This window comes from Gobio gobio (assembly GCF_949357685.1).
Source record: "Gobio gobio genome assembly, chromosome: 17".
Classification (NCBI taxonomy): Eukaryota; Metazoa; Chordata; class Actinopteri; order Cypriniformes; family Gobionidae; genus Gobio; species Gobio gobio.
In genome coordinates, this window is record NC_137110.1 from 2,838,928 (window position 1) to 2,856,563 (window position 17,636).

The following is a 17,636-nucleotide window of genomic DNA, read 5'->3' on the forward strand; positions in this document are numbered from 1 at the left end:
CCCTATCCCCTATATAGTGCACTGTCTGATCATTCCTTATCCCCTATATAGAGCACTGTCTGATGGTTCCCTATCCCCTATATAGTGCACTATCTGATCATTCCCTATCCCCTATATAGAGCACTGTCTGATCATTCCCTATCCCCTATATAGTGCACAGTCTGATCGTTCCCTATCCCCTATATAGAGCACTGTCTGATCGTTCCCTATCCCCTATATAGAGCACTGTCTGCTCGTTCCCTATCCCCTATATAGAGCACTGTCTGATCGTTCCCTATCCCCTATATAGTGCACTGTCGGATCATTCCCTATCCCCTATATAGTGCACAGTCTGATCGTTCCCTATCCCCTATATAGTGCACAGTCTGATTGTTCCCTATCCCCTATATAGTGCACTGTCTGATCATTCCCTATCCCCTATATAGTGCACTGTCTGATCATTCCCTATCCCCTACATAGAGCACAGTCTGCTCGTTCCCTATCCCCTATATAGTGCACAGTCTGCTCGTTCCCTATCCCCTACATAGAGCACAGTCTGCTCGTTCCCTATCCCCTATATAGTGCACAGTCTGATCATTCCCTATCCCCTATATAGTGCACAGTCTGATCATTCCCTATCCCCTATATAGTGCACTGTCTGATCATTCCCTATCCCCTACATAGAGCACAGTCTGCTCGTTCCCTATCCCCTATATAGTGCACAGTCTGCTCGTTCCCTATCCCCTACATAGAGCACAGTCTGCTCGTTCCCTATCCCCTATATAGTGCACAGTCTGATCATTCCCTATCCCCTATATAGTGCACAGTCTGATCATTCCCTATCCCCTATATAGTGCACTGTCTGATCATTCCCTATCCCCTATATAGTGCACAGTCTGATCATTCCCTATCCCCTATATAGTGCACTGTCTGATCGTTCCCTATCCCCTATATAGTGCACTGTCTGATCATTCCCTATCCCCTACATAGTGCACAGTCTGATCGTTCCCCATCCCCTGTTTATAATGTAGGGGGCGGGGCTTCAGATTCTAAAGAGAGCATTTGATTGGACAGAACACACTTATAGATATCAGTAAGGCTAACACTTCCTTTGATTTCATGTGGACTTTAAGAACTGTTCACTGAAAGGCTGTTCAATGGTGGAAGCTTTATTTTGAATGTGTGGGTTATTGAGTGTGTCCTCTTTCTATCTGGATCATGCTCCCTGTCTGAACTCCCAGAGCAGTGGCTGTTGGCACATGCCCACCCCCCCCACCCTGACCTACTGTCCGCAGCAGCACCCTCCTCATGGGCACCCTCTCTCTCTCTCTCTCTCTCTCTCTCTCTCTCTTCAGCCCTCCTCTTGAACCGCTGCCAATGGAGGCCGGCTCTGGACGCCACAGCTGAAAGTTTTACAAGCGCTCGGGTCGGAAGGCAGGAAGACAGACTGAGAGATTTGTAAGGACAGCTTCTCTCTCTATTCACTGCGTTATTTATATCCGCGCGCCTCGCTCTCCCGCAGTCAAGCAATGCTTCTTTCTTTTACCCGAGAGAGCAGAAAATGCAACATGAGGACAGCCCTGAGAGAAATAAATGGACAAAAGGACGTCAGGAGGGCGCTGACGTCACACCCTGTGCTGCCCATGACAATGCCTGAGAGAAGACGGGACGACTGCGGGCGTGTTGCACCATCTCAGGCAAGAGGCGGTGCACTTTTGGGCTTTATTTCGGAGCGTTCTGGCTCAGGATATCGAGCAGAACTTAGTGTGACAAGTCGATGTCTCTCTTTTGTCCTTCCACCTCGGGTTGAACTTTTTCTCACTCCGTCCCTCCCCAGCACAGCAAGAACTCTTTGAGGACTCGAACTCCCTTGAACTTTTCGTTGAATAAACGCAGGCAATTGCAGGACAGCCAAAGATGCTGCGATGACTTCTGTAAAACAGGAATCGAAAGGCCTGGGGCGGATGCCAAACGCAGAGTAAGTACATGCACCTGATTTCGGCGTTATATTGGTTATTTCTCTTGATTTCGGACCAGGTTCATTAAAAATGCAGGACCAACAACAACAACAACCGATGAAAGGTGGAGGCAAAAGTCACGCCTTCCTTCCTCGTTCTGTTGTGACCTCTCTCTTCTTCTCTCTCCTTCTCTCTCCTTCTCTCTCCTTCTCTCTCCTTCTCTCTCCTTCTCTCTCCGGCTCTTTGGCAGTGGGCTTAAGTGGGCAGGGGAACAGGAGGCATAGCCAGTGTGTGTGAGAAGGGCCGTTCGCTCACACACCTCTCTCCGATTTCCCCCCCGAGCGACATGGAAATAGTCTCTCCTCTTCTGTTGTCGTCGTTCTTCTCAAAGCCCTCACTCAGGTACTCCCAGCATTTTCTCCTTCCTCATCCTCATCTTCCTCCAGCACATGTCGTTCATCCGCAGCCGCCATTGAGACATAAAACACCTTCTTTTTTAATTTGAAAAAAAAAAAAAAACGTCTGGATAAACCACAAACGAAACGGGCCGCATGCTTTCTTTACGCCTTGTTTGTCTTCTATCCGACCGCAACTGTTCCGTTTTTTATATACAACTTGTTTGCATAATATCTTTCAGTGAGGCTATACAAACATGCGGTTTTCCGTCTACAGTAGCGTTGTGTTATTATAAAGACCATTAAAGCTCAAATACTGAGTTACAGGTCTGAGGCCTTCAAAACAAAGAGCAGCGCTTTGCCAAACTCCAGCGGGAGAAGAACATCCAACCTCGCGATCTCTCTAGAACTCATGCAAAATGCTTCATAATCATCTTTTGTGTTTCGTCTGGCTGTTGAGCGGCACACCACATACAAATCTGTGCTTCGTCTGCCATGTTTAGAGGAACCGAGCCTTAGACGGAAACCACAGAGAAATAAGAGCAAGAGCAAAAGAACCAGACTTTCAAACTGGGCATATACATATTATATGAATTAATATACAAATAAAAACAGGTATGAGAAAATATAGCTACAAATTAATATGAATATAATTTTGTTTTTTTACATTTTTACATATATATACACATTTATATATATTTACGTATTTATTTATTTATATAAATTGTTACAGATATATATATAACAATATATATAGTTATAGTAATTGTTATAGTTATAGCAATATAACAATATAGTTATAGCAATATATATTGTTATAGTAACAATATATATGTATATATATATATATGTATGTATATATATATATATATATATATATATATATATATGTATATATATATATATATATGTATATATATATATATATATATATATATATATATATATATATATATATATATATATATATATATATATATGTATATATATATATATATATATGTATATATATATATATATATATATATATGTATATGTATATATATATATATATATATATGTATATATATATATATTGTTTTATATAAACATGGTTTTAAACAGGATTTTGAAAAACAACTGTATTAAATTATATGTGTACATACATATATATTTATATAAAAAAAAACAAATATATATATATATATATAAGTAACAATCTATATAAATAAATAAATAAATAAATACATAAATATATATAAATGTGTGTATGTATATATATAAATGTATATAAATAAATAAATATAGTGCAAATGCTTCTATTTAAATACAGTTGTTTTACATAATTATATTAAATCCAGATTTTCAACATGTTCTCAAACTTTTGGACACCACTGTAAATTTACACAAACTGTTTTAATCACCATAATTATATAAACACCAAAAACTATCAGTACAAATAGTATTAAAACACACACTTCATGTTTCTTTGTTTCATCTATGAATGAACTGAAAGTACATTCAAAGGTTATTCATGCATTGTGATTATATATTGCGTCTAAAGCACCTCAACTACTTTTAATTGATGAACACTGTAAACAAAGAGCTGCAGATCTTTGAGCAGAAACTGCCGTAAGCTGCACTGAACGCTGTACAAAGAGAAAACCCAGTAAGAAAAGGTTGTGGGTGGAGTGATGGATGAAAAAAATGAAAACACTTCCTCCACCCCTCCCTCACTATCCTCAGATGAACTTGTCACGTTACTTGATTTTTTTTTCTCTCTGGCCTGCCCTCTCTACTTCCTGCTATTTTTGTGCTCCCTCCCTCTCTCACTCTTTCTTTCTCTCTGTGTGTGTCGGTGTGGTAACCAGAAACAAAGTCACAGAACCTTTCTCGGGGAAAAATATTTTAGTAATCACCTGCAATTCAGACGCAATAACACCACAAACAGCATCACGTTATGGAGGAAAAGAGGGAATCAGCCGAACGCTGGGACTTAGAGCGGCCTGACATTAACCAGAGCAGGTATTTCTTCCTATTGTGATTCGAGGTCTGGTTTTGTAGATCTGATCACATTCGTCTCAAGTGCATCAACGAAGATCTGTTAACATCAAGTTATGATTTAAAGCACATGGCGCTTTCATGCACATGCTCATTTAAAGTTAAAATATGCTCTGCTATCCTAGCTCAACATAGTTGTTCATGGGTTGATTTTCTGAAAAATAACACTTTCAAAATGGCTTGTTTGAGAATCCTGACCTTCTCGACCAATGGCGTGAGTTTGTGGGCAGGATTATCTGTTTGGTCAAATTAAACATGCAAAGAGCAATACTTATTTTTGCAATTCTATTATAGGTGGTGCACAGAAATGACACACTTGATGTGCTAGTTTTAGTGTTTTATTACACTGTAAGACTTAACAAGCGTCAACAAATGTGATACCAAATGAGGGGAAAAGTGCATTTCCCCTTTTATCAGCACTGGAAACGCTCTATTTTTGCAACCATGGAGCCAAATGTTGTAAGCAGCGTCTGTTTGCAATGCAGCTATCGCATTGATAAGGGCTGAGCATCGCATGAGCGCACACACAAACACGGTCAACAGGCACTTCCTGTTTAGAACTGCTATTTCTGTGTGTTATAAGGCCTCTGCACAACTGTGGGCTTAAAGAGGCTGGTCACACTTTATATTAGGTGGCCTTAACTACTATGCACTTACATCAAAATATAAGTACATTGTACTTACTGTGTTCAAATTGTATTGCAAAACACCTTTGCTGATATTGAGGTGGGATACGGGTAGGGTTAGGGACAGGTGTGGTGGTATGGGTTAATTTAAGGGTAGGGTTAGGGACAGGTGTGGTGGTGTGGGTAAGTTTAAGGGTAGAGTTAGGGACAGGTGTGGTGGTCTGGGTAAGTTTAAGGGTAGAGTTAGGGACAGGTGTGGTGGTATGGGTAAGTTTAAGGGTAGAGTTAGGGACAGGTGTGGTGGTGTGGGTAAGTTTAAGGGTAGAGTTAGGGACAGGTGTGGTGGTATGGGTAAGTTTAAGGGTAGGGTTAGAGACAGGTGTGGTGGTCTGGGTAAGTTTAAGGGTAGGGTTAGGGACAGGTGTGGTGGTGTGGGTCAGTTTAAGGGTAGGGTTAGGGACAGGTGTGGTGGTCTGGGTAAGTTTAAGGGTAGGGTTAGAGACAGGTGTGGTGGTCTGGGTAAGTTTAAGGGTAGGGTTAGGGACAGGTGTGGTGGTGTGGGTCAGTTTAAGGGTAGGGTTAGGGACAGGTGTGGTGGTATGGGTAAGTTTAAGGGTAGGGTTAGAGACAGGTGTGGTGGTCTGGGTAAGTTTAAGGGTAGGGTTAGGGACAGGTGTGGTGGTGTGGGTCAGTTTAAGGGTAGGGTTAGGGACAGGTGTGGTGGTCTGGGTAAGTTTAAGGGTAGAGTTAGGGACAGGTGTGGTGGTATGGGTAAGTTTAAGGGTAGGGTTAGGGACAGTTGTGGTGGTGTGGGTAAGTTTAAGGGTAGAGTTAGGGACAGGTGTGGTGGTAAGGGTAAGTTTAAGGGTAGGGTTAGAGACAGGTGTGGTGGTCTGGGTAAGTTTAAGGGTAGAGTTAGGGACAGGTGTGGTGGTCTGGGTAAGTTTAAGGGTAGAGTTAGGGACAGGTGTGGTGGTATGGGTAAGTTTAAGGGTAGGGTTAGAGACAGGTGTGGTGGTCTGGGTAAGTTTAAGGGTAGGGTTAGGGACAGGTGTGGTGGTGTGGGTAAGTTTAAGGGTAGAGTTAGGGACAGGTGTGGTGGTCTGGGTAAGTTTAAGGGTAGGGTTAGGGACAGGTGTGGTGGTATGGGTAAGTTTAAGGGTAGGGTTAGGGACAGGTGTGGTGGTGTGGGTAAGTTTAAGGGTAGAGTTAGGGACAGGTGTGGTGGTCTGGGTAAGTTTAAGGGTAGGGTTAGAGACAGGTGTGGTGGTCTGGGTAAGTTTAAGGGTAGAGTTAGGGACAGGTGTGGTGGTATGGGTAAGTTTAAGGGTAGGGTTAGGGACAGGTGTGGTGGTGTGGGTAAGTTTAAGGGTAGAGTTAGGGACAGGTGTGGTGGTATGGGTAAGTTTAAGGGTATGGTTAGAGACAGGTGTGGTGGTCTGGGTAAGTTTAAGGGTAGGGTTAGGGACAGGTGTGGTGGTGTGGGTAAGTTTAAGGGTACGGTTAGGGACAGGTGTGGTGGTGTGGGTAAGTTTAAGGGTAGGGTTAGGGACAGGTGTGGTGGTGTGGGTAAGTTTAAGGGTAGGGTTAGGGACAGGTGTGGTGGTGTGGGTAAGTTTAAGGGTAGGGTTAGGGACAGGTGTGGTGGTCTGGGTAAGTTTAAGGGTAGAGTTAGGGACAGGTGTGGTGGTATGGGTAAGTTTAAGGGTAGGGTTAGAGACAGGTGTGGTGGTGTGGGTAAGTTTAAGGGTAGGGTTAGGGACAGGTGTGGTGGTCTGGGTAAGTTTAAGGGTAGGGTTAGGGACAGGTGTGGTGGTCTGGGTAAGTTTAAGGGTAGAGTTAGGGACAGGTGTGGTGGTATGGGTAAGTTTAAGGGTAGGGTTAGAGACAGGTGTGGTGGTCTGGGTAAGTTTAAGGGTAGGGTTAGGGACAGGTGTGGTGGTGTGGGTAAGTTTAAGGGTAGGGTTAGGGACAGGTGTGGTGGTGTGGGTAAGTTTAAGGGTAGAGTTAGGGACAGGTGTGGTGGTATGGGTAAGTTTAAGGGTAGGGTTAGAGACAGGTGTGGTGGTCTGGGTAAGTTTAAGGGTAGAGTTAGGGACAGGTGTGGTGGTATGGGTAAGTTTAAGGGTAGAGTTAGGGACAGGTGTGGTGGTATGGGTAAGTTTAAGGGTAGAGTTAGGGACAGGTGTGGTGTGGGTAAGTTTAAGGGTAGGGTTAGGGACAGGTGTGGTGGTCTGGGTAAGTTTAAGGGTAGGGTTAGGGTCAGGTGTGGTGGTCTGGGTAAGTTTAAGGGTAGAGTTAGGGACAGGTGTGGTGGTATGGGTAAGTTTAAGGGTAGAGTTAGGGACAGGTGTGGTGGTATGGGTAAGTTTAAGGGTAGAGTTAGGGACAGGTGTGGTGGTCTGGGTAAGTTTAAGGGTAGGGTTAGGGTCAGGTGTGGTGGTCTGGGTAAGTTTAAGGGTAGGGTTAGGGACAAGTGTGGTGGTATGGGTAAGTTTAAGGGTAGAGTTAGGGACAGGTGTGGTGGTATGGGTAAGTTTAAGGGTAGAGTTAGGGGCAGGTGTGGTGTGGGTAAGTTTAAGGGTAGAGTTAGGGACAAGTGTGGTGGTATGGGTAAGTTTAAGGGTAGAGTTAGGGACAGGTGTGGTGGTATGGGTAAGTTTAAGGGTAGAGTTAGGGACAGGTGTGGTGGTCTGGGTAAGTTTAAGGGTAGGGTTAGGGACAGGTGTGGTGGTGTTGGTAAGTTTAAGGGTAGGGTTAGGGACAGGTGTGGTGGTATGGGTAAGTTTAAGGGTAGGGTTAGGGACAGGTGTGGTGGTGTGGGTAAGTTTAAGGGTAGGGTTAGGGACAGGTGTGGTGGTATGGGTAAGTTTAAGGGTAGAGTTAGGGACAGGTGTGGTGGTCTGGGTAAGTTTAAGGGTAGGGTTAGGGACAGGTGTGGTGGTGTTGGTAAGTTTAAGGGTAGAGTTAGGGACAGGTGTGGTGGTATGGGTAAGTTTAAGGGTAGAGTTAGGGACAGGTGTGGTGGTCTGGGTAAGTTTAAGGGTAGGGTTAGGGACAGGTGTGGTGATCTGGGTAAGTTTAAGGGTAGAGTTAGGGACAGGTGTGGTGGTCTGGGTAAGTTTAAGGGTAGAGTTAGGGACAGGTGTGGTGGTGTGGGTAAGTTTAAGGGTAGGGTTAGGGACAGGTGTGGTGGTCTGGGTAAGTTTAAGGGTAGGGTTAGAAACAGGTGTGGTGGTGTGGGTAAGTTTAAGGGTAGGGTTAGGGACAGGTGTGGTGGTGTTGGTAAGTTTAAGGGTACGGTTAGGGACAGGTGTGGTGGTGTGGGTAAGTTTAAGGGTAGGGTTAGGGACAGGTGTGGTGGTCTGGGTAAGTTTAAGGGTAGGGTTAGGGACAGGTGTGGTGGTGTGGGTAAGTTTAAGGGTAGGGTTAGGGACAGGTGTGGTGGTGTGGGTAAGTTTAAGGGTACGGTTAGGGACAGGTGTGGTGGTGTGGGTAAGTTTAAGGGTAGGGTTAGGGACAGGTGTGGTGGTGTTGGTAAGTTTAAGGGTAGGGTTAGGGACAGGTGTGGTGGTATGGGTAAGTTTAAGGGTACGGTTAGGGACAGGTGTGGTGGTCTGGTTAAGTTTAAGGGTAGGGTCAGGGACAGGTGTGGTGGTCTGGGTAAGTTTAAGGGCAGGGTTAGGGACAGGTGTGGTGGTGTGGGTAAGTTTAAGGGCAGGGTTAGGTGTAAGGGAAGTGCCAACTGTGTAATTACAAATGTAACTACAGAAATTAATTACAGACGTAATTACATGAAGGTATTTTTAAAAATGTAAGTACAATGTAAAAACATGTATTTACACAATAAGTGCATTGTATCAAATGATTAATTAAAATGTTAGTACATAGTAGTTAAGGCCACCTAATATAAAGTGGGTCCAAAGAGGGCAATTTTACAAATTCAGATGGAGGAAGTGTCATCACACTTTTAATGAGCAGGTAGGACTATATTTACTCTCTTTCATAATGATCACAATGCATTTAATAACACTGACACTGATCATGCATTAGTCTAATGTTGCTGCAATTTATTGAAACAATGGAACTAATTAGTCCGATATTGGAACAAACTAGTCCAAAATGGTTATGATATGTTGAAACGAGGGAACAAATTAGTCCAAAGTGGCTACGATTTGTTGAAACGAGGGAACAAATTAGTCCAATATTGTTGCTCTTTATTGAAACGAGGGAACAAATTAGTCCAACATGGCTATGATTTATTGAAACGAGGGAACAAATTAGTCCAACATGGCTATGATTTATTGAAACAAGGGAACAAATTAGTCCAAAGTGGCTACGATTTATTGAAACGAGGGAACAAATTAGTCCAAAGTGGCTACGATTTATTGAAACGAGGGAACAAATTAGTCCAATATTGTTGCTCTTTATTGAAACGAGGGGACAAATTAGTCCAATATTGGAACACATTTGTCCAAAGTGGCTACGAATTGTTGAAAAGAGGGAACAAATTAGTCCAATATTGTTGCTCTTTATTGAAACGAGGGAACCAATTAGTCCAACATGGCTATGATTTATTGAAACGAGGGAACAAATTAGTCCAATATTGTTGCTCTTTATTGAAACGAGGGAACAAATTAGTCCAATATTGGAACAAATTAGTCCAAAGTGGCTACGATTTGTTGAAATGGGGAACAAATTAGTCCAAAGTGGCTACGATTTGTTGAAACGAGGGAACATTAGTCCAATATTGCTACTCTTTATTGAAACGAGGGAACAAATTAGTCAGATATTGGAACAAATTAGTCCAAAATGGTTATGATTTGTTGAAACGAGGAAACAAATTAGTCCAAAGTGGCTATAATTTCTTGAAATACGGGAACAAATTTGTCCAAAGTGGTTACAATTTATTGAAAGGAGGCAATTAATTAGTCCAAATGGTTACGATTTATTGAAACAAGGGAACAAATTATTCCAAAGTGGCTATAATTTCTTGAAATAAGGGAAAAAATTAGTCCAACGTGTCTATGATTTATTGAAAAGAGGGAACAAATTAGTCCAAATGGTTACAATTTATTGAAACGAGGGAACAAATTAGTCCAACGTGGCTGCGATTTATTGAAACAAGGGAACAAATTAGTCCAACGTGTCTATGATTTATTGAAAAGAGGGAACAAATTAGTCCAAATGGTTACGATTTATTGAAACGAGAGAACAAATTAGTCCAAATTGTTACGATTTATTGAAACGAGGGAACAAATTAGTCCAAATTGTTACGATTTATTGAAACGAGTTTTGTCCGAATCGCCCCCTAAACCTTTAAATAGGGCACTATTTGAGGGGACAGCCATTTGTAGTGATGTCCAAAACAATTCAATCCCACAATAATGAGTGTACAACTGATGCACGCACAATGGCTAGAGAATACCCATAATGCACTGTGAGAGCTCGCAGCTGAATCATCCATCCATCCATTTTCCAAACCGCTGGTCAAATGTGTACGTTTTATAAAATATCAGAAGAAAACGAGTAGCATGTTGTGCACAAAAGCATGTTCTGTTCTCATTCTACAGCTAAATGAAGTTCAACAGTTTAAATAAAAGTTTAGTAGGTGTGAACACACGACACAAGGAAATGTTGACAGCTGAGGTGGAATAAAAAATGAGACCTTTGCGTTTAACCACAAGATCAAGGTTATAAGGAAACTGAAACACTTCCGCTGACAAGCATGCTGATAGTTTTCTTGAAATTACAGTTCTGTTTGCTTCACAGATATGATCAAGTTCTGTATATATATATAGATATACATGACTCTGCTGAAGGAGAGAGTTTATATAATACTTTTTATGCAGAGCTGCTTTCCTTTGCCTTCCATATATTATCTCTCTCTCTCAAGACATGAAGATTTAGCCTCATGTTGACATAGCCATTACTTTGTGTAATGATCCATGGACTTCAGTGAGACGTGGACCATATACTGTGATGGAATAACAAATAGTCCTTTTAAGATCCAAGAAAAATGTCAAACGAGGCCATAGAACCAGATAGAAACAGCCCCAGAGAAACACTTGAAACATAGTGAGCTGCCTACCTAGACAGAATTATTATGAATCACGAGCACACACTCCATAAATGTGTTCAGCGTGCCACTTGATATACAGAGAATACCAAGAATATTTTGCCAGAATCTAACGTGTCCTTCATGAATAAGGTAATCCCAGAATGCACTGTGGTGAGTTGGGATACAGAGGGAAATTAATGATTATAAACAAACATTTTATTTAAAACTGAACAATTAAAAATTTACTATTTCAACCAATATTCGTGTCTATTATGCATGTTTGTGCTTAGCCTCTAGCCTCAGACTCTATGGACCCTCTTCGCATTTCCCCAGTTGTTATCTTAAACTGAGCTTATGTTTTCATTTTTAGAAATGTTATGTACTTTTTGTTTTAAATGACAGAAAACCAGTTTCTGCTGCTGTGTGAGAGATTCTAATACAACAGCCGAGGGAGTGATCGCAAATTTGGCATTTTTTCCTCTTTTTTGACCAACAACATCAAGCTCAAGATATTTTCTCCTCTTTTGGAAAGTTATAGTACAGACTCATGACATGCAGGGAATTTCTTTTATATATATTTATTATAACAAGAGAATTAGTCAAATGTGGCTACAATTTATTGAAACAAGGGAAAGATTTAGTCCAACATGGCTACGATTTATTAAAACAAGGGAACTAATACGTTCAACATTGCTACGATTTATTGAAACAAGGGTCCAACATGACTACAATTTATTGAAACAAGGGTCCAACATGACTAGAATTTATTGAAACAAGGGTCCAACATGGCTACGATTTATTGAAATGAGGGAACTAATTTGTCCAATATGGCTACGATTTATTGAAACAAGGGAACAATTTAGTCCAACATGGCTACGATTTATTGAAACAAGGGAACTAATTCGTTCAACATTGCTATGATTTGTTGAAACAAGGGTCCAACATGACTACAATTTATTGAAACAAAGGTCAAACATGACTACAATTTATTGAAACAAGGGTCCAACATGGCTATGATTTATTGAAACAAGGGAACAAATTAGTCCAACATTGCTACGATTTATTGAAACAAGGGAAAGATTTAGTCCAACATGGCTATGATTTATTGAAACAAGGGAACAATTTAGTCCAACATGGCTATGATTTATTGAAACAAAGGAACGATTTAGTCCAACATGACTATGATTTATTGAAACAAGGGAACAATTTAGTCCAATATGGCTATGATTTATTGAAACAAGGGAACGATTTAGTCCAACATGGCTATGATTTATTGAAACAAGGGAACGATTTAGTCCAACATGACTATGATTTATTGAAACAAGGGAACGATCTAGTCCAACATGACTATGAATTATTGAAACAAGGGAACTAATTACTTCAACATTGCTATGATTTATTGAAACAAGGGTCCAACATGGCTATGATTTATTGAAACAAGGGAACGATCTAGTCCAACATGGCTATGATTTATTGAAACAAGGGTCCAACATAGCTACGCTTTATTGAAACAAGGGTCCAACATGGCTATGATTTATTGAAACAAGGGTCCAACATAGCTACGCTTTATTGAAACAAGGGTCCAACATGGCTACGATTTATTGAAACAAGGGTCCGACATGGCTACGATTTATTGAAACGAGGGAACAATTTATTCCACCATGGCTATGATTTATTGAAACAAGGGAACAATTTAGTCCAACATGGCTATGATTTATTGAAACAAGGGAACAATTTAGTCCACCATGGCTATGATTTATTGAAACAAGGGAACGATTTAGTCCAACATGGCTATGATTTATTGAAACAAGGGAACTAATTAGTTCAACATTGCTTGATTTATTGAAACAAGGGTCCAACATGACTACAATTTATTGAAACAAGTGAAAGATTTAGTCCAACATGACTACAATTTATTGAAACAAGGGAAATATTTAGTCCAACATGACTACAATTTATTGAAACAAGGGAAAGATTTAGTCCAACATGGCAACGATTTATTGAAACAAGGGAACAATTTAGTCCAACATGGCTATAATTGATTGAAACAAGGGAACGATTTAGTCCAACATGACTATGATTTATTGAAACAAGGGAACGATCTAGTCCAACATGACTATGATTTATTGAAACAAGGGAACGATTTAGTCCAACATGGCTACGATTTATTGAAACAAGGGAACGATTTAGTCCAACATGACTACGATTTATTGAAACAAGGGTCCAACATGGCTACGATTTATTGAAACGAGGGAACAATTTAATCCAACATGGCTATGATTTATTGAAACAAGGGAACAATTTAGTCCGACATGGCTATGATTTATTTAAACAAGGGAACAATTTAGTCCAACATGGCTATGATATATTGAAACAAGGGAACGATCTAGTCCAACATGACTATGATTTATTGAAACAAGGGAACAATTTAGTCCGACATGGCTATGATTTATTTAAACAAGGGAACAATTTAGTCCAACATGGCTATGATATATTGAAACAAGGGAACGATCTAGTCCAACATGACTATGATTTATTGAAACAAGGGAACAATTTAGTCCAACATGGCTATGATATATCGAAACAAGGGAACAATTTAGTCCAACATGGCTATGATATATCGAAACAAGGGAACAATTTAGTTCAACATGACTATGATTTATTGAAACAAGGGAACAATTTAGTTCAACATGACTATGATTTATTGAAACAAGGGAACAATTTAGTTCAACATGACTATGATTTATTGAAACAAGGGAGTTAATTAGTCCCATTTATATATATTTTTTGTATTTTGTATTATATATATTTCATGTCATATGAGCCACTATGGAAGTCTACGCAACTATGATGAAAAATTCAGTTTCTGAGAGCCCCGGAAATGTGAAAAGGCTCCATTGCAATCAGCATATAATTAGTACTCTGGTCATTAACAGATTTGCAGCCTTAAAAAAAAAAAAACATTTTTGATTTCTCAGCTCTTTCTCTGATCCAACATCTCAGACTTCATCCTTCAATCCGCCGGGTCTGTTTCTCACTGGCCCGCTGTCTCGGCCAACTGCCAGGCCAAAACATTTCAATCACTGCCATTAATTAGGCCAAAGAGGAATTCAGAATGTTAATGTCCTGCCCCAGTGTCTTTCAGATCCTCCGGTTCACATGCTAATTTATGCAAAGAGACGTTGCCACCGCCCCATTGCTTTGCCATGGCAGTCCATTCTTTTGGCTTGCCCTGGTGAACCCCGTCTGCCAGACATCTACCACACCATCATCTGTGTAGATTAAATGGCATAGCAACAATGCAATATTTTATGGGCTATTGTACAGTCAGCAGGTAATTATCACAAATGATGTATATTTTCATAACTTTAATATGATATAAACACTACTGGTTCATTAAGGTTATTTATGTTTTGCTCAACTTCATGGCGAAACAACAAAATTTGTGAGGCCGCCACGGACACGCCCTCCAGCGAAAACTCAAGATCTTCCCAATGTAACGTCACAAAGGCCTTTAGATTAGACGGACCAAATATGATGTTGATCTGATTAAAACTTTAGGAGGAGTTTGTTAAAGCCCAACGTCTGGAAATGGCAAAATTTGCAACAATTTTGCAAAGAAACTTCAAGATATCTCACTTTCTGTTGGTTTTCAGATTTTGATCCTTGAGACTTTTTTGTAGGTATTGGGCTGTTACATGCGTCTCCCGAATTTCATACGTGTACGTGAAATGTAGCGGTAGGGGCGTTTCTTTGAAATTTTGTAGGTGGCGCTATTGAGTCATTTTGCCACGCCTAATTCTGAAACCCATATCAGACGTACATTTTCAGCACTTCTGACACATGTGCAAAGTTTCATGAGTTTGAGCATGTTTAGCCCCTCAAAAATGCGATTAATTTCGGAGGAGGAAAATAATAGGTTGAGTAATTACAACAGGGTTCTCACACCATCACTGCTCGGGGCCTAAATATATTAGAAAAACGTTTTTTGTAGGGCTGTCAAAAGATTAATCGCGATTAATCGCAACCAAAATAAAAGTTTGTGTTTACATAATATATGTGTGTGTTAATTATTATTTATATATAAATACACACACACAAGCATGTATATATTTAAGAAAAAAATGTTATTTTTATATATGAAACATTTATATTTATATATATTATAGATTATATAAATGTATATACATGCAAATATTTCTTAAATATATACATGAATGTGTGTGTATTTATATATAAATAATAATTAACAGAGTACACACACATATATTATGTAAACACAAACTTTTATTTTGGATGCGATTAATTGTGATTAATCTTTTGACAGCCCTAGTTTTTTGTATTACTTTCAATGGGGAAAATGTATCATTTATTGCATAACTATTAATTAGTAAGATAAAATTCTCTCAAAATACAAAATAAGAAATATTATTGGAAAAAAAAAAGTTAAATAGTTTTTTTATGGGGTGATACTTTTATTGTATCTTCCGAATGAAACTAAAAGGAACAATATGAATATTGCATGAACATTATGAAAGGCACAATTTTGTATGACTCATAATAAACAATGACTCTTTCTCTCATCCCTGTGCAGACCCGGTGGAGAAACAAAAGCCACGGCGTGTTTGTTTGCTGTCCCTAAAGCTGAGGTAGTAGATTGAATAGTTGTGGAGTATAAAACCTCCCTTTGAGATAACTATACAATCTACTGTCTTTCTTACGGAGGCAGATTAACCAGCTGACGACTGAAGAACATGGGCCTTACATTCTGGATCTCCGTTCAGAGATGTCAAACTGTGTGTATCTACAAGCTGAGGTAGTAGGTTGTATAGTTTGTGGGAAGGATCACATCCTATTTGGGTGATAACTATACAGTCTATTGCCTTCCTTGAGAGACACAATGAGCGAGAGAAAAAGGCAGATCATTCTGAACACAAGAGAAAGAGTTACTGGGGTATTTTTAACCTCTTTGGACCGAATGGAAAATGTTATTTAAAGGGACAGTTCACCCAAAAATTAAAATCCTCAATTTGTTCTAAACCTGTACGAGTGTCTTTGTTCTGTTGAACACAAAAGAAGATATTTTGAAGAATGTTCTGGTCCCCATTGACTTCCATAGTATTTTTTAGAGTCAACATGGAATCGGCAACTGTTTGGATACAGACGTCCTTCAAAATATCTTCTTTTGTGTTGAACAGAAGAAAGAAACGACTTGAGGATGAGTAAATTACAGAATATTAATTTTAGGTTCAACGATCCCTTTAAAACTGGTACATGCAAACTAATATAACGTATTAAAACGTCATATTGCAGTTTTTATGCAGATTAAATGACTTTCTTAGTTTATTCCATTTTATTTTGCACTACTGATATTTTATTTATTAATCAGTTCATATTACTTATTTTTATTAAGTTTTTCACATTGCACAACTTCTGACTGTTTGCTTTTGTACTTTTTAAGTACAATCAACTTGTCATTTCAACTTAAATGACATTAAACGGACTTTAAATGGAGTTGAATCTTGTATAACATGAAAAAGTGATGAGTTAAAGCTGCACTATGTAAGTTTTCCGTCCGCTAGAGGTCGCCTGTTCGAAACAAAGGCGTAGTTTGATGAAGTCACGTTTGAGCGCAGAATCTTGGGGAACACGGATATGATGTCATCGACAGGCCACGCCCTCACTTGTCCTGGTTCCTCGGGTAAAATAGCATCTCACCATTTACTAATAGTTGGAAACATTTGGGATATTGTAAGTGCTCAACTAAACAAAATATATAACACTGGCCTAGTGGAGTTTGGATATTTTACTGAAGAAAATGTTACATAGTGCAGCTTTAAAGCAATGTAAAAACATGTGTTGTCATAACTTATTGATCATATAACACGTTGGCAATAAAAATTTGAAGTTTCTGTCATCCTAATAAAGCACACTAAAATTGAAATCATTTATGGGTGATATTTTTTGTGTCTCTTCTGAAGAAAACATTATTCTAAAAAGAAATGAACACTGCATGAGCATAATAAAAGGCACAAATCATTGCATTTTTGTGCTTCTGCGTATTTTTATTTATTGCGCACCTCATAAGTGCTTCAAAATGAAAATAAATAATATTGTAGCTTACAACATGAACATATAAAGCATGATAGTTTTACACATCACTGCAGGCTCATATGCTCCGGAGGTTGACGTCATGCAGCCTAAACTCCGCCATTTTGTCAGGCAACCAGGGGGCGCTAGAGCGGCTGTAGCATTGGTATCTATTAAATAATTTAAAACTGGACTGTTTAAACCTCACGATTTTAACATGATGGACAGCTGATGAGCGCCAGGATGCCAGAACAGGCTGGGGAACGCAAAGGGGAAATCATTTTAATCAAGTTGTTGAAATGCCGTGAATTTCAGTTTATTCTTCATTCTTAAAGGGATATTTCACCCAAAAATGAAAATTAGTCCATAATTTACTCACCCTCAAGTCATCTGTATATGACATTCTTCTTTCAGATGAATAAAATCTGAGTTATATTACAAAAGTCCAGGCTAATCCAAACATTAGAATTGGATTCATAGTTGCTCT

General features: G+C 39.5%; 1 long non-coding RNA gene across 1 annotated transcript; it reads left to right on the forward strand.

Annotated features, from left to right (window-relative positions):
- The first annotated feature begins 1,375 nt into the window (after positions 1–1,375).
- Positions 1,376–17,000, forward strand: LOC307141097. The gene is made up of 3 exons (XR_013818319.1): positions 1,376–1,957; positions 2,188–2,339; positions 15,654–17,000. It is a non-coding gene; the product is annotated as an uncharacterized lncRNA (long non-coding RNA).
- Positions 17,001–17,636: the final 636 nt, after the last annotated feature.